General features: G+C 49.1%; 1 pseudogene; it reads left to right on the top strand.

Moving 5' to 3' along the window:
- Positions 1 to 18789, top strand: part of LOC123481279 — a 44987-nt pseudogene that overhangs the window by 5659 nt on the left and 20539 nt on the right.

An 18789-nucleotide genomic window follows, 5' to 3' on the forward strand; every position in this document is an offset into this window, starting at 1 on the left:
CGTTCGACCCCATCCATGCCCCTGAGCGGGAGCAGGGTTACTACCTCGCCCTGGGTCTCTGTCTTCTCTTCACCGCTCGCTTCCTGCTCCTGCAGCCAGCCATCTTTGGACTGCACCACCTGGGCATGCAGATACGCATCGCTCTCTTCAGCCTCATCTATAAGAAGGTGTGGGGGGAGGTGGTGTGTGTTTGTGTGAGCAGGGTGTGTGTGTGTGTGTGTGTGCACATCTTAGGCATGCCACCACCTAGGCAGGCATGTAGATCCACATTGCCTTCTTCAGTGTAGCCAGACTCTTGTGTGAGGGTTGGGCTGTGTGGTTGCCACACCCTCTTAGTGTCACACAGCAGCCTCTCCTGCCTCAGGTTTTTAACCCTTTGTGTCTGTCCTAACCCCTGACCTTTGACCTCTCAGACTCTGAAGCTGTCCAGCCGGGTCCTGGACAAGATCAGCACAGGTCAGCTGGTCAGCCTGATGTCAGCCCACCTCAACAAGCTGGATGAGGTAAGAACCACCCAACTCATCTGCTGTACTAACCCTAACCTCAACCTCAACAATCTCAATGAGAACTAAGGACCCAAGTAATCTACTTATTAACCGTCAGTTTACCAGGTTAGTCGACTGAGAATGCGTTCTCCTTTATAACAATGAAGTCAAGAAGAACATTGTCTTCGCCGTTGCATAGGAGTGATGAAACGGGTTAGAAGACAATGGGGGAAGAATTTCAGTGGAGAAGAGGTGGGGGATTTGAATTAGCCAGTTGGAAGCTGGGGATAGTTAGGTGGCCATGGTGGTATGAGGGGACCAGGGTGAAGGGGCCAGGTTGGGCCAGGATACCGTAGTCGAGGGCAGGGGTGACATTTGAATCATTGTTGCATCATCATCCAAACACCAAGCTATGCTTTCTACGAATTGAGCCTCCACAACACTAGCTGTGCTCCCAGGAATATCTACCAATTGAACTATGTGGTAACAAACCTACTACAGCATGGGCCGAATCCCAGCTCGAGATACACACGCAGCCAGGCAACTCCAACCTCCCTGTAAAATCATACATCCTGCAGATGTCAATGAGAGAAGGGCGTAAAAAATGTGAGTCACCCTCCCAGCACATTTCTCCACTCCGGTTAGGCTTGGGCATGAGCCCTATGTCAGTGCTCAGTGGTGGAAAACAACTGAAGCTAGCCGTTTGTCAAGCCAACATGGGATGAGAGGGGTGTGTCATTTAGCCTTAACGTGGCTAGGCTAGTGAAGGCTGAACATTAGGAGTCCTAGAGCAGGGGTGTTGAATGTCAATACACTCTGCTACCTGCTCCCTAGGCAATTATCACCTGGATTGGATGTGGCTTCAAACTCTCACTCATTCCCAAGCTCTCCCTTCTCCTCTCTTGTGGCTTGGCCCAAAGCTATCTCTACGAACTAGCATGTGCTTACTTTGCCAAGCCCTCCCATCTAGGTTTTTTGGATAAAGGGGTAGACGGTTAACACTTTACTTGATTTTGGCATTCTGAACCAAATCTCACGTGCGCAGGCAAGCTAGATATATATTGTTTCTTCAACTTCATATTCATTATCTCCAGTACCACAACAACATTAACATATGAGACCCACCATCTCTTTTCAGTCTTATGTTCTACAATTTGAAATTGTGTTTTTTACATTGGATAAATGGCGTATCATACACTGCAGTTGGAGGAAACATGGGGAAGTAATGCTGCTTTAAAAGTTGATAAACTTATGATCCAAGAAAAAGGCATTCAAACATTTAGATTTTCACACTTGCTCTACATTAATCCTTGGGAATCATACTGTATATTTAGAAAAGGAATCATTTCACCAAATTGCCAAAATGGATTCTCTGAACATTATCTCACCAAGTTCCCCCATTAGCCAAACCATCTACAGTATTAAATAACCTATTGTTGCATAAAGATAACCTTTCACATTGAACAGCTACAGTGCTGTTCTTTGTTTACGCACATTTAGCCTCGTTTACACCCTCTAAAGCCTTAGACCCACCCATCTCTTAAACAAATGCAAATGTAGTCATGTGGGTCATGTGGCTCTATGGGGGGTGCCACAGGGTTCAATTCTTGGGCCTACTCTTTTCTCTGTGTATATCAATGATGTCGCTCTTGCTGCTGGTGACTCTCAGATCCACCTCTACGCAGACGACACCATTTTGTATACATCTGGCCCTTCATTGGACACTGTGTTAACAAACCTCCAAACGAGCTTCAATGCCATACAACACTCCTTCAGTAGCCTCCAACTGCTAGTAAAACTAAATGCATGCTCTTCAATCGAACGCTGCTGGCACCCGCCCACCCGACTAGAATCAATACTCTCGACGGGTCTGACCTAGAGTATGTGGACAACTACAAATACCTAGGTGTCTGGTTAGACTGTAAACTCTCCTTCCAGACTCACATTAAGCATCTCCAATCCAAACTTAAATCTAGAATCGGCTTCCTATTTTGCAACAAAGCCTCCTTCACTCATGCTGCCAAACATGCCCTCGTAAAACTGACTATCCTACCGGTCCTTGACTTCGGCGATGTCATTTACAAAATAGCCTCCAACACTCTTCTCAGCAAATTGGATGTAGTCTATCACAGTGCCATCCGTTTTGTCATCAAAGCCCCATATACTACCGACCATTGTGACCTGTACGCTCTTGTTGGCTGGCCCTCACTACATATTCGTCGCCAAACCCACTGGCTCCAGGCCATCTATAAATCACTGCTAGGCAAATCCCCGCCTTAGCTCATTGGTCACCATAGCAACACCCACCCGTAGTATGCGCTCCAGCAGGTATATCTCACTGGTCATCCCCAAAGCCAACACCTCCTTTGGCCGCCATTCCTTCCAGTTCTCTGCTGCCAATGACTGGAACGAACTGCAAAAATCTCTGAAGCTGGAGACTCTTATCTCCCTCACTAACTTTAAGCATCAGTTGTCAGAGCACCTTACCAATCACTGCACCTGTACACAGCCCATCTGTAATTAGCCCACCCAACTACCTCATCCCCATATTGTTATTTATTTTGCTAATTTGCACCCCAGTATCTCTATTTGCACATCATCTCTTGCACATCTATCATTCCAGTGTTAATACTAATTGTAATTATTTTGCACTATGGCCTATTTATTGCCTTACCTCCATAACTAGATACATTTGCACACACTGTATATATATTTTCTGTTGTATTTTTGACTTTATGTTTTGTTTTACCCCATATGTAACTCTGTGTTGTTGTTGTTTTTATCGCACTGCTTTGCTTTATCTTGGCCAGGTCGCAGTTGTAAATGAGAACTTGTTCTCAACTGGCTTACCTGGCTAAATAAAGGTGAAAAAATAAAATACAAATTATAAAAAAATGTGCTAAAGCAGTGAGTTAGTGTTTAAAACACAAAGAAAATATTTCAACAATAAAATACTTTATTAACTTCAAGTGCTAAAGGTAGTAGCCTACAATTAGGAAAAACTTAAACACATAAAGGCTTAGGTAAAAACAACATCTAGATCTAGGACTATATCATTAGATCCTTTAAGTAACTTTGGTTCAGGTCATGTTATGATATGAACAAAGAAATCTAGCCTGAGAGCATATTTCTGTCCTGCCCTTTGGAGCAGGACATGTAATGTCCATGGCCTTTTCATTGCAAAAGTCCTGATCTTCTCAATATATGTTTTCCGGGTTGTGTCCAGTCAGGGGGATGCTTTCACATCTCTGGGAGGAAGGACGTCAACATTGCACAGCAGCTTAAACCTGGTTCCATCTGAGTGAACGTTCCTTGGCCACAACAACACCAGGCTCCAGACCATTCAAGCTGTAAAGGAGGAAAGCAGACAAGACATTCAAACCCTGCATACCAGCAATAACATTAATTGACCCCCAAGTCCAAGTAATAAGCTCAAAGTACAAAGACAAATTACCTAAAGTGTTGCTTGTTCACCCTCAATCATTGTACTGGTGGCGGAGAGCAGTATGTGAAAACTGCGTGTTTCTATATTGATTTTAATTAATTATGAGTAGGCATGACCTAATTCCCTACTAATTTCCTACTAATTGGTTTATGATGTAATTGAAAACCCTTATCTTCCTCTATCTTTTTTACTGCAAAACATAGAAACGCATCATTTTTACATATGTTGATGTTAGGGTGGTGCTGGAGATGATGAATATGAAGTAGAACATTTTAGAGATGTCCCTATAATGCTAACAATCTGTTATGAGAGATGTTTATGAATTATGATGCAGTTATTATGCAATCAATGTAAGTGGTGAAAGCAGCTCGTCTTTGCAGTTCTTTCACATCAGTGCAGATGAAGGAAAGGAGGTGAGGAGAGAACAGGACTTAAGACTATTGAGATTCACACCCAAGTGGACAGAAATCGTGCGCCTGTGGTTCACCTGCCCCTGAATGTGTGTGTGTGCTTGTGAGTGCTAGTTTAGCACACCGTATGTCATTTAACCGACAGTATGTAATTTAGCCGACAGTATGTAGTTTAGCTGACAGCATGTAATTTAACCGACAGTATGTAATTTAACTGACAGTATGTAGTTTAGCCGACAGTATGTAGTTTAGCTGACAGTATGTAATTTAACTGACAGTATGTAGTTTAGCCGACAGTATGTAGTTTACCCGACAGTATGTAGTTTAGCCAACAGTATGTAGTTTAGCCGACAGTATGTAATTTAACCGACAGTATGTAGTTTAGCCGACAGTATGTAGTTTAGCCAACAGTATGTAATTTAGCTGACAGTATGTAATTTAACCGACAGTATGTAGTTTAGCCGACAGTATGTAGTTTAGCCAACAGTATGTAGTTTAGCCGACAGTATGTAGTTTAGCCAACAGTATGTAATTTAGCTGACAGTATGTAATTTAGCTGACAGTATGTAATTTAACCGACAGTATGTAGTTTAGCCGACAGTATGTAGTTTAGCCAACAGTATGTAGTTTAGCCAACAGTATGTAGTTTAGCCGACAGTATGTAGTTTAGCCAACAGTATGTAGTTTAGCCGACAGTATGTAGTTTAGCTGACAGTATGTAGTTTAGCCGACAGCATGTAGTTTAGCTGACAGCATGTAGTTTAGCTGACAGTATGTAGTTTAGCCGACAGTATGTAGTTTAGCTGACAGTATGTAGTTTAGCCGACAGCATGTAGTTTAGCTGACAGCATGTAGTTTAGCTGACAGTATGTAGTTTAACCGACAGTATGTAGTTTAGCCGACAGCATGTAATTTAACCGACAGTATGTAATTTAACTGACAGCATGTAGTTTAGCCGACAGCATGTAGTTTAGCCGACAGTATGTAATTTAGCCGACAGTATGTAGTTTAGCCGACAGTATGTAGTTTAGCCGACAGAATGTAATTTAACTGACAGCATGTAGTTTAGCCGACAGTATGTAGTTTAGCCGACAGTATGTAGTTTAGCCGACAGAATGTAATTTAACCGACAGTATGTAGTTTAGCCGACAGAATGTAATTTAACTGACAGTATGTAGTTTAGCCGACAGAATGTAATTTAACTGACAGTATGTAATTTAACCGACAGTATGTAGTTTAGCCAACAGTATGTAATTTAACTGACAGTATGTAATTTAACCGACAGTATGTAGTTTAGCCAACAGTATGTAATTTAGCCGACAGAATGTAATTTAGCCGACAGTATGTAGTTTAGCCGACAGAATGTAATTTAGCCGACAGTATGTAATTTAGCCGACAGAATGTAATTTAGCCGACAGTATGTAGTTTAGCCGACAGAATGTAGTTTAGCCGACAGCATGTAGTTTAGCCGACAGTATGTAGTTTAGCCGACAGCATGTAGTTTAGGCGACAGCATGTAGTTTAGCCAACAGTATGTAGTTTAGCTCGACAGCATGTAGTTTAGCCAACAGTATGTAATTTAGCCGACAGTATGTAGTTTAGCCGACAGCATGTAGTTTAGCCGACAGTATGTAGTTTTTATTTTTTATTTTTTTATTTCACCTTTATTTAACCAGGTAAGCCAGTTGAGAACAGGTTCTCATTTACAACTGCGACCTGGCCAAGATAAAGCAAAGTAGTGCAATAAAAACAACACAGAGTTACATATGGGGTAAAAAAAAAACATAAAGTCAGAAATACAACAGAAAATATATATACAGTGTGTGCAAATGTAGCAAGTTATGGAGGTAAGGCAATAAATAGGCTATAGTGCAGAATAATTACAATAGTATTAACACTGGAATGCTAGATGTGCAAGAGATTATGTGCAAATAGAGATACTGGGGTGCAAAAGAGCTAATTAAATAACAATATAGGGATGAGGTAGTTGGGCGGGCTAATTTCAGATGGGCTGTGTACAGGTGCAGTGATCGGTAAGGTGCTCTGACAACTGATGCTTAAAGTTAGTGAGGGAGATAAGAGTCTCCAGCTTCAGAGATTTTTGCAATTCGTTCCAGTCATTGGCAGCAGAGAACTGGAAGGAATGGCGGCCAAAGGAGGTGTTGGCTTTGGGAATGACCAGTGAGATATACCTGCTGGAGCGCAGACTGCGGGTGGGTGCTGCTATGGTGACCAATGAGCTAAGATAAGGCGGGGATTTGCCTAGCAGTGATTTATAGATGGCCTGGAGCCAGTGGGTTTGACGACGAACATGTAGTGAGGACCAGCCAACAAGAGCGTACAGGTCACAGTGGTGGGTAGTGTATGGGGCTTTGGAGACAAAACGGATGGCACTGTGATAGACTACATCCAATTTGCTGAGTAGAGTGTTGGAGGCTATTTTGTAAATGACATCGCCGAAGTCAAGGACCGGTAGGATAGTCAGTTTTACGAGGGCATGTTTGGCAGCATGAGTGAAGGAGGCTTTGTTGCGAAATAGGAAGCCGATTCTAGATTTAACTTTGGATTGGAGATTCTTTATGTGAGTCTGGAAGTTGAGTTTACAGTCTAACCAGACACCTAGGTATTTGTAGTTTAGCCGACAGTATATGGTTTAGCTGACAGTATGTGATTTAACCGACAGTATGTAATTTAACCGACAGTATGTAGTTTAACCGACAGTATGTAGTTTAGCCTACAGCATGTAGTTTAGCCGACAGTATGTAGTTTAGCCAACAGTATGTAATTTAACTGACAGCATGTAATTTAGCCAACAGTATGTAATTTAACCGACAGTATGTTGTTTAGCCGACAGTATGTAGTTTAGGCGACAGCATGTAGTTTAGCCGACAGCATGTAGTTTAGCCAACAGTATGTAGTTTAGCCGACAGCATGTAGTTTAGCTGACAGCATGTAGTTTAGCCGACAGTATGTTGTTTAGCCGACAGTATGTAGTTTAGGCGACAGCATGTAGTTTAGCCGACAGCATGTAGTTTAGCCGACAGTATGTAGTTTAGCCAACAGTATGTAATTTAACTGACAGCATGTAATTTAGCCAACAGTATGTAGTTTAGCCGACAGCATGTAGTTTAACCGACAGTATGTAGTTTAGCCGACAGTATGTAGTTTAGCCGACAGCATGTAGTTTAGCCAACAGCATGTAGTTTAGCCGACAGCATGTAGTTTAGCTGACAGCATGTAGTTTAGCCGACAGCATGTAGTTTAGCCGACAGCATGTAGTTTAGCTGACAGCATGTAGTTTAGCCGACAGCATGTAGTTTAGCCGACAGTATGTAGTTTAGCCGACAGCATGTAGTTTCAGCCGACAGCATGTAGTTTAGCCGACAGCATGTAGTTTAGCTGACAGCATGTAGTTTAGCCGACAGTATGTAGTTTAGCCGACAGCATGTAGTTTAGCCGACAGCATGTAGTTTAGCCGACAGCATGTAGTTTAGGCGACAGCATGTAGTTTAGCCAACAGCATGTAGTTTAGCCGACAGCATGTAGTTTAGCTGACAGCATGTAGTTTAGCCGACAGTATGTAGTTTAGCCGACAGCATGTAGTTTAGCCGACAGTATGTAGTTTAGCCGACAGCATGTAGTTTCAGCCGAAGCATGTAGTTTAGCCGACAGCATGTAGTTTAGCTGACAGCATGTAGTTTAGCCGACAGTATGTAGTTTAGCCGACAGCATGTAGTTTAGCTGACAGTATGTAGTTTAGCCGACAGCATGTAGTTTAGCCAACAGCATGTAGTTTAGCTGACAGTATGTAGTTTAGCCGACAGCATGTAGTTTAGCTGACAGCATGTCTATCCACACTTCTCAAGGAATGTGTAAAACAGGGGTATTCAACCAGGGGTCTGCAGGGGATCTGCGGGAAAAAAATAAGAAAAAATACGTGATCTTATTGTATTATTTCAATGTTTTTATGAATATCGCTAACAACAACAGAATAAATACATTTTTTATTACATACCGACAGGAGAAAATAGGAGAATATCTTATTTCTAATGATGTCAACTTTATTTGTCAACTCTTAATATTGAGCAAATTACAGTCATTGGAGCCAATTACATTCACTGGACGTATATGACATAGGCTTAGAAAAAGCACACCCGCTAATAGGCTACCAGTCAATAGGCTACCTGGGGGTGTTGTCTCTGGGCCTCTCCTCTGTGTCATACAGCCGTGACAATGCGTCTGCCTTCACGTTCTTCGTACCCGGTATGTATGACAGTGTAAAATCGAACCGGGTGAAGAATAGGGCCCACCTGGCCTGGCGAGGATTCAGCCTCCTCGCTGCCCGGATGTACTCCAGGTTACGGTGGGAGCTGCGACCTTGCCAAAGCCCCGGATAAACCTCCGATAGTAGTTGGCGAAGCCAAGGAAGCGCTGCCCCTCCTTAACTGTGGTTGGAGTCGGCCAATTACGCACGGCTGAAATGCGATCTCCATCCATCTCCACACCTGAAGCGGTATCCGAGGAAGGAGACGGACTGCTGGAAAAACATACACTTCTCTGCCTTGGCATAAAGGTCATTTTCCAAGAGTCGGGCCAGCACTTTGCGAACCAGGGACACATGCTCGGTGCGCGTTGTGGAATACAACCAGAATGTAGACCGATGTAGACCACTACACAGCGACCAAGCATGTACCGAAACACCTCGTTCACAAAGGACTGGAAGACGGATGGAGCATTCATCAAACCGTAGGGCATCACCAGGTATTCATAATGCCCCGTGGTTGTGCTGAATGCTGTCTTCCACTCATCCCCCTCTCGGAAACGCACCAGGTAATACGCACTCCTGAGATCTAATTTGGTGAAGAAGCACGCCCCATGACGGAATGAGGGGGAGAGGATAACTAAATCTGATTGTCTCCTTAGTGGTCGATAATCAATGTACGGGCGCAGAACGCCGTCTTTCTTCTTCACAAAGAAGAAACTCGAGGAGGCGGGTGAAGCGGAGGGACGTATATACCCCTGGCGCAGGGACTCGGTGACGTATGTTTCCATAGCCGCCATTTCAGCATGCGACAGTGGGTACACATGACTCCTGGGAGGCACAGCGTCTACCCGGAGGTTTATTGCGCAATCCCCCGCCCGATGAGGTGGTAACTGGGTAGCCTGCGTATTTGAAAACGTGTGCGCCAATTCGAGGATTTCGGGGGGAATGCGCACGGTGGAAGTACTGTCTGGACTTTCCACCATGGTTGCACCAACGGAAACACCTAGACACCTACCCTGACACTCTCGCGACCACCCTGTGAGAACCCTCTGCGGCCATGAGAAGGTGGGGTTGTGGAGTGCTAACCAAGGGATACCTTTTATTTTACCTTTATTTAACCAGGTAAGCCAGTTGAGAACAAGTTCTCATTTACAACTGCGACCTGGCCAAGATAAAGCATAGTAGTGCGATAAAAACAACAACACAGAGTTACATATGGGGTAAAAAAAACATAAAGTCAATAAAATACAACAGAAAATATATATACAGTGTGTGCAAATGTAGCAAGTTATGGAGGTAAGGCAATACATAGGCTATAGTGCAAAATAATTACAATTAGTATTAACACTGGAATGCTAGATGTGCAAGAGATTATGTGCAAATAGAGATACTGGGGTGCAAAAGAGCAAAATAAATAACAATATAGGGATGAGGTAGTTGGGTGGGCTAATTTCAGATGGGCTGTGTACAGGTGCAGTGATCGGTAAGGTGCTCTGACAACTGATGCTTAAAGTTAGTGAGGGAGATAAGAGTGTCCAGCTTCAGAGATTTTTGCAATTCGTTCCAGTCATTGGCAGCAGAGAACTGGAAGGAATGGCGGCCAAAGGAGGTGTTGGCTTTGGGAATGACCAGTGAGATATACCTGCTGGAGCGCAGACTACAGGTGGGTGCTGCTATGGTGACCAATGAGCTAAGATAAGGCAGGGATTTGCCTAGTTGTGATTTAAAGATGGCCTGGAGCCAGTGGGTTTGACGACGAACATGTAGTGAGGACCAGCCAACAAGAGCGTACAGGTCACAGTGGTGGGTAGTGTATGGGGCTTTGGAGACAAAACGGATGGCATTGTGATAGACTACATCCAATTTGCTGAGTAGAGTGTTGGAGGCTATTTTGTAAATGACATCGCCGAAGTCAAGGATCGGTAGGATAGTCAGTTTTACGAGGGCATGTTTGGCAGCATGAGTGAAGGAGGCTTTGTTGCGAAATAGGAAGCCGATTCTAGATTTAACTTTGGATTGGAGATTCTTAATGTGAGTCTGGAAGGAGAGTTTACAGTCTAACCAGACACCTAGGTATTTGTAGTTGTCCACATACTCTAGGTCAGACCCGTCGAGAGTGGTGATTCTAGTCGGGTGGGCGGGTGCCAGCAGCGTTCGATTGAAGAGCATGCATTTCGTTTTACTAGTGTTTAAGAGCAGTTGGAGGCTACTGAAGGAGTGTTGTATGGCATTGAAGCTCGTTTGGAGGTTTGTTAACACAGTGTCCAATGAAGGGCCAGATGTATACAAAATGGTGTCGTCTGCGTAGAGGTGGATCTGAGAGTCACCAGCAGCAGGAGCGACATCATTGATATACACGGAGAAAAGAGTCGGCCCAAGAATTGAACCCTGTGGCACCCCCATAGAGACTGCCATAGGTCCAGACAACAGGCCCTCCGATTTGACACACTGAACTCTATCTGAGAAGTAGTTGGTGAACCAGGCGAGGCAGTCATTTGAGAAACCAAGGCTATTTAGTCTGCCAATAAGAATGCGGTGGTTGACAGAGTCGAAAGCCTTGGCCAGGTCGATGAAGACGGCTGCACAGTACTGTCTATTATCGATGACCAGCTCGGAAACCGGATTGCATAGCGGAGAAGGTACGGTGGGATTCGAAATGGTCGGTGATCTGTTTGTTAACTTGGCTTTCAAATACTTTCGAAAGGCAGGGCAGGATGGATATAGGTCTGTAACAGTTTGGATCTAGAGTGTCACCCCCTTTGAAGAGGGGGATGACCGCGGCAGCTTTCCAATCTCTGGGGATCTCAGACGTTACGAAAGAGAGGTTGAACAGACTAGTAATAGGGGTTGCGACAATTTCGGCGGCTAGTTTTAGAAAGAAAGGGTCCAGATTGTCTAGCCCAGCTGATTTGTAGGGGTCCAGATTTTGCAGCTCTTTCAGAACATACCTAATACCACAGGGAAAGCAGAGGACTCAGTAATAAAAAAAATGTGATCTGCTCACAATGAGTCTTCTGGGTAATCATGGTGATTGGTGCAGGAACTTCCTGAACAAACCCGGACCCTTATGGTCGACTATCAAGTGCTCTGATGGGGAGTGGAATGGATAGGGGAACCAGTGAAATGCGTAGACGGCGTGAGAATGCCCTGTTCATAAAGTTCCCAGCTGCGCCTGAATCGACTAGCGCCTTACACTGGGGAACTACCATGTGATCGGGAAAGTAGATAGGTAGGGTACAGTGCGCAGCAGAGGGCTCTGAATGAGTGTGGGTGTTCGATACCTGGGGTGATGCGAGAGTGCCCTGCTTGCCGCCTCCAGACCCAAAAGATCGTTGACGACAACGTGTGGTGTACTGTCCCTTCGTGCCACCAGAGTGGCACTGTCGCTGTCGTCCTCCACTCTCTCGGACGGCGGCTACCACCCAGCTCCATCAGCTCGGGAACCGAGTCGGCCAGGGTGGGAACGGGCTGACCCCTTCCAGGACGTCCTCTGGCTGCCAGCAGGTTGTCCAAATGGATGGCCATGTACGCCAGTTGCGTGAAGGACAACATGGTGTCCCGGCAGGCCAGCTCCCGTCGGACGTCCTCCCCGCAGATGGCACCGGAAATGGTCGATCAGGACCCGCTCGTTCAACCCGGACCCCGCTGCAAGAGTCCGAAACTCCAACGCGAAGTCCTGCGTGGTCCTCGTCCCCCTGCCTCAGGTGGATCAGCCGTTCGTCCGCCTCTCGACCCTCGGGCGGGTGATCGAGACCGACCGAAAGAGGCGAGCGAACTCCCCGTAGTTCTCCAATGCAGCTCCTTCTTTGTTCCAAACCACGTCGTCCCACTCCAGGGCTTTCCCGAGAGGCAGGAAACGAGGACGGACACCTTCTCCCACTCCGATGGTGCCGGCCTGATGCTGGAGAAGTAGAGCTCCAGTTGGAGGAGGAATCCTTGGCAGAGCGCCGCCGTCCCGTCGAACTCCCATGGTCGGGATATCTGGATCCCTACGGGTGCTGGGGTGTGGGTGGATGGATCCGGTTGGCCAGCTGGTCTCGACAGATCGGGTCCTTTCCTCTCCAGGCGTTGGACGAACAGAATAACCCGATCCATCGCTTCCCCCAAGCTGGCCAGCATCGTGGAATGCTCCTGGACCCATGCCACGACTCCAGGCATGCGCTCCTCTCCCACTGACTCCATAGCGGGTGGGTGATTCTGTGATGAGTGTTTTTAGAAGGAGAGTTTATTCCGTCGTACACAGTTGCGCTCGATAGCGACCACAAAATACAGGCACAGGGGAACAATCTACCCGGCAATACAAGGTACGGGTAGCTCCAACAAAATACAGGCACAGGGGAACAATCTACCCCGGCAATACAAGGTACGTGTAGCTCCACCGAGCTACACTCAATTCACATAAAACAATCACCCACAAGGACAAGGGGGCAGAGGGAACACTTATACACAGACTAATGAGGGGATATGAACCAGGTGTGTGTAATTGACAAGACAAGACAAATGGAATGATGATATATGGAGCGGCAGTGGCTAGTAAGCCGGTGACGACGAACGCCGAAACCTGCCCGAACAAGGAGGGGAGGCAGCCTCTGCGGAAGTCGTGACACTACCAGTCAATAGGCTACCAGTCAATAGTCTACCAGTGCGGCAGGTGCTGCTGGCTGCTGGTAAGCTTTCTTGACTTGGACATACATTTTTGCCAACACATGGCTAACCTTTGTTAAACCAGCTAAACAGCTGCTCTTAGCGAAAATGTGTTTGTAGTTACTTTTCTAGCTAATATGTTATGTTAAAGTTTACAATTCCTCTTCCATTTAAAATGTGGGAGGTCAAAATAATGAAAAACGATCTACCAAATTATTCATTTTAAAATGTTGATTACTTGTGACATTATCATTTACCTGATGATAAGACAACACGTGTAAAATTTTTTTTTTGCTAATGTATGATAGGGGTCCCTGGGTTGCCGGTTTGCCTGGTAGGGTTGAAGACCCCTGGTCTAAAATATGTCGTTTTTTTTGTGTGTGCTTGTGTGTGCGCTTGTGTGTGTGTGTGTGTGTGGTCTGTGTACATATACATGTTACTGCCTGTGTCTTCTCTTCATACATTCATCTGTATGTGTTGCAGAGTCTTGGCCTGGCCCACTTTGTGTGGATCACCCCTCTGCAGTGTATCCTGTGTGTGGGGTTGATCTGGGAGCTGATCGAGGTGAATGGTTTCTGTGCCCTGGCTGCCCTCACCCTGCTGGGCATCATACAGGCCTGCCTCTCCCAGAAGATGGGGCCTCACAGGTGGGTACTGGACCGTACAGGAGTTCACACACACACACGCACACACACGTACACGTACACACACACTGTGCTCTCTAGATGGGTCTGTACAAGACAGGTAGCCCTGATCTCCACCAGTGATCTCATCTTACCCACAGAGAACAGAACGGCATGGCCTGTGCCCCTGAGAAATGTCAACAAAGTGGGAAACCGTGCCTATTCAGACATGCACAACTTTCACTGTTCCATACAAAACTCTTTGATCCAGAAATAAATCTTGTTAATTAACATCCAAACCCGTTAGGTCTTCATGTTTATGTTCTCAGCCATCTCTCTGAAGTTGAAAAGTCTCATTAATTGTATCAATATGGTGTGTGTGTGTCTTATTCTCTGTGTGTGTGTGTGTGTGTACATGTGTCTTATTCTGTGTGTGTGTGTGTGAGTGTGTGTGCGTACATGTGTCTTATTCTGTGTGTGTGTGTGTGTGTGTGTGTGTGCGTACGTGTGTCTTGTTCTGTGTGTGTGTGTGTGTGTGTGTGTGCGTGCGTGCGTACATGTGTCTTATTCTGTGTGTGTGTTTGTGTGTGTGTGTGCGTACGTACGGGTGTCTTATTATGTGTGTGTGTGTGTGTGGATCCTATTATCAGGCAGAAAAGAGCAGGGATGATCAGCAGGCGTCTGGCTCTGACCTCAGAGATTGTAGAGAACATCCACTTAGTGAAGGCCTATGGCTGGGAGGAGGTGATGGAGGACATCATCAAGAACATCAGACAGTAAGACACACCAAACACTCCATAACCTAACTATAACCTAATACTGTACATCAACAGAGACAAGTGATCTAACAAGCAATGTTCAGGGCAACGATCCCAGAGCTATAGGGAAAGTGGTCATGCTTTGACTCTATTGTATAACTCTAATACTCTAACGTGAAAAGTCATGTTAGCAACACGAACCCATCGACCCGAGATCTTCTGGGAACTAAAAACAGTTAGTTGGGATAGATGATCTGTGACTCTCATTAACGAGATTCCCATCAAGATAATTTCACTTCACTTCCATTAAATATGACTCAAAGCTCAAAGGAAGGATTAATTGTGGTCTATGATCATGACACATGACTTTCACAAACAAAGCCAATCAGAGCAACAATCCTGCATTGTGTAGTCCAGCCAATGAACGGAGAGATCTATCCTTGACGTGTGATGTTTTTTGTTATACAATCCTTGAGTAAATTGCCAATGATCAATGTTTAATCCCTGTCTGATTTTGGAGAATTTTGGGCTAAATCCATAATTTGATTTCCCTTTGGCTGTTTGTCCACCTATTTATGCCATCAAGTACATGACAGGATGTCTTGTAACCTTGTCTAGGCAGATTGTGACATAAAAATATGGTCGCCCCCACCTCTCCTCTCTCCCCCCTCCCAGGGATGAGATGACGTTGACGAGGAAGATTGGTTCTCTGCGTTACTTCTACAGTGCCTCCTACTTCTTCTCTGCCATCCTGGTCATTGTGTCAGCCATCGTGCCCCATGCCCTCAGCAAGGTACTTTTCCCCACTGGTCTATATATATATTTATATCAAATCTGATTGACTTGTGATGTTTTTGATGTTGTGAGTATTTGTTTTGTATTTGTATTGTTGACAAAGTATGACAAATTAATTTCCTCTTGTGGATTAATAAAGGACCTGTTCTTATCTGTTTTACTACGAAACATAGAAACACACAATTTTCACATACATATGTAGCCACTGGTATTGTGCTGGATATAATGAATATGAGGTAAAAGATCTGTGAAATACTCCCATTGGGGATTAATAAAGTACAATCTGAATGGGGTCTATCCAGGGCATCATCCTGAGAAGTATCTTTACCACCGCCTCCTACTGCATGGTGCTCCGTATGACCCTCACCAGACAGCTGCCTGGCTCTATACAGATGTGGTACGACACCCTGGCGCTGGTCACAAAGATAGAGGTGAGGCGGTTATGCGTACTTGGGCATGGGAGGAAAAGACGGATGGGGGGACGGGAGAGGGGAGAGGGATGGGGGGAGGACAGGGGGAGAAAAGAGGGGTGGGGGAGAGGTCAGGGAGCAGAAAAAGGGATGGGGGAGGGGGGGGAGGGGATGGGGATGGGGAGGACAGGGGGAGGGGAGAGGGGTGGAGGGAGGACAGGGGGAGGAGAGAGGAGTGGGGAGGTTGGGGGAGGGGGGAGGGATGGGGGGAGAGAGGGGTGGAGAGGAGAGAGGGGTGGGGGGAGGGATGGGGGAGGGGATGGGGATGGGGAGGACAGGGGGAGGGGAGAGGGGTGGAGGAGGACAGGGGGAGGAGGAGAGGAGTGGGGAGGTTGGGGGGAGGGATGGGGGAGAGAGGGGTGGAGAGGAGAGAGGGGTGGGGGAGGAAAGGGGAGGGGGAGAGGGGTGGGGGGAGGACAGGGGGAGGAGAGAGGAGTGGGGAGGTTGGGGGGAGGGGGAGGGATGGGGGGAGAGAGGGGTGGAGAGGAGAGAGGGGTGGGGGGAGGGATGGGGAGGGGATGGGGATGGGGAGGACAGGGGGAGGGGAGAGGGGTGGAGGGAGGACAGGGGGAGGAGAGAGGAGTGGGGAGGTTGGGGGAGGGATGGGGGAGAGAGGGGTGGAGAGGGAGAGGGGTGGGGGAGGAAAGGGGAGGGAGAGGGGTGGGGGGAGGACAGGGGGAGGAGAGAGGGGTGGAGGGAGGACAGGGGAGGAGAGAGGAGTGGGGAGGTTGGGGGAGGGGGAGGGATGGGGGAGAGAGGGGTGGAGAGGAGAGAGGGGTGGGGGGAGGAAAGGGGAGGGGAGAGGGGTGGGGGGAGGACAGGGGGAGGAGAGAGGACAGCGTCAGAGGAGAGGGGTGAGGAGAGGAAAGGGGGAGTGAGAGGGGTAGGGGGAGTGAGAGGGATACGGGGAGGAAAGGGGGAGAGGAGAGGGGTTAGGGGAGGACAGGGGAGGGAGAGGGGTGGGGGAGGACAGGGGAGGGGGAGTAAGAGGGGTACGGGGAGGAAAGGGGAGAGGGGTGGGGGGAGGAAAGGGGGAGGGAGAGGGGTGGGGAGGAAAGGGGGAGGGGAGAGGGGGGGGGGAGGACAGGGGAGGGGGAGTAAGAGGGGTACGGGAGGAAAGGGAGAGGGGTGGGGGAGGAAAGGGGAGGGGAGAGGGGTGGGGGAGGACAGGGGGAGGGGGAGTAAGAGGGGTACGGGGAGGAAAGGGGGAGGGGAGAGGGGGTGGGGGGGAAAGGGGGAGGGGAGAGGGGGTGGGGGGAGGACAGGGGGAGGGAGAGGGGTGGGGGGAGGACAGGGGGAGGGGAGAGGGGTGGGGGGAGGACAGGGGAGGGAGAGGGGTGGGGGAGGACAGGGGGAGGGGAGAGGGGCAGGGGGAGAGAAGGGGGAGGGGAGTAAGAGGGGTTAGGGGAGGAAAGGGGAGGGGAGAGGGGTGGGGGGAGGAAAGGGGGAGGGGAGAGGGGTGGGGGAGGACAGGGGGAGGGGAGGGGTGGGGGAGGACAGGGGAGGGAGAGGGGAGGGGGAGAGGAGGGAGGGGGAGAGGGTAGGGAGGACAGGGGGAGTGAGAGGGGTAGGGGAGGAAAGGGGAGGGGAGAGGGTGGGGGGAGGAAAGGGGGAGGGAGAGGGGTGGGGGAGGACAGGGGAGGGGAGAGGGTGGGGGGGAGGAGGGGAGGGGAGAGGGGTGGGGGAGGAGAGGGAGAGAGAGGGGGAGAGGGGTGGGGGGAGGACAGGGGAGGGGAGAGGGGTGGGGGGGAGGACAGGGGGAGTGAGAGGGGTGTGGGGGAGGACAGGGGGGAGTGAGAGGGGTGTGGGGAGGACAGGGGAGTGAAGAGGGTGGGGGAGGACAGGGGAGTGAGAGGGGTGTGGGGAGGACAGGGGAGTGAGAGGGGTGTGGGGAGGACAGGGGAGTGAAGAGGGGTGGGGGGAGGAAAGGGAGAGGGGAGAGGGGTAGGGGGAGGAAAGGGAGAGGGGGAGAGGGGTGGGGGAGGACAGGGGAGGGGAGAGGGGTGGGGGGAGGACAGGAGGGCAGGGGGAGGGAGAGGGGTGGGGGGAGGACAGGGGGAGTGAAGAGGGGTGGGGGAGAGGGGGAGGGGAGAGGGGGTAGGGGGAGGACAGGGGGAGTGAAGAGGGGTGGGGGGGAGGACAGGGGGAGTGAAGAGGGGTAGGGGGAGGACAGGGGAGGAAGAGGGTGGGGGAGGAAAGGGGGAGGGGAGAGGGGTGGGGGGAGGACAGGGGAGGGGAGAGGGGTGGGGGGAGGACAGGGGGAGGGGAGGGGTGGGGGAGGACAGGGGAGGGGAGAGGGGTACGGGGGAGAGAAGGGGAGGGGGAGTAAGAGGGTTAGGGAGGACAGGGGGAGTGAGAGGGGTGCGGGGAGAGAAGGGGAGGGGGAGTAAGAGGGGGTTAGGGGAGGACAGGGGAGGGGAGAGGGGTACGGGGGAGAGAAGGGGAGGGGGAGTAAGAGGGGGTTAGGGGGAGGACAGGGGAGTGAGAGGGGTACGGGGGGAGAAGGGGGAGGGGGAGTAAGAGGGGTTAGGGGAGGACAGGGGAGTGAGAGGGGTACGGGGAGGAAAGGGGGAGGGGAGAGGGGTGGGGGGAGGACAGGGGAGGGGAGAGGGGTGGGGGGAGGACAGGGGGAGGGAGAGGGGTGGAGGAGGACAGGGGGAGGAGAGAGGGGTGGGGGGGAGGACAGGGGGAGGAGAGGGGGTGGGGGAGAGGGGAGGGGAGAGGGATGGGGAGAGAAGGGGGAGGGGAGAGGGGTGGGGGGAGGGGAGAGGGGTGGGGGGAGGACAGGGGGAGTGAGAGGGGTGTGGGGAGGACAGGGGAGTGAGAGGGGTGTGGGGAGGACAGGGGGGAGTGAAGAGGGGTGGGGGGAGGACAGGGGAGTGAGAGGGGTGTGGG

The sequence above is a fragment of the Coregonus clupeaformis genome, unplaced genomic scaffold (assembly GCF_020615455.1).
Source record: "Coregonus clupeaformis isolate EN_2021a unplaced genomic scaffold, ASM2061545v1 scaf2879, whole genome shotgun sequence".
NCBI classification, from domain to species: Eukaryota; Metazoa; Chordata; class Actinopteri; order Salmoniformes; family Salmonidae; genus Coregonus; species Coregonus clupeaformis.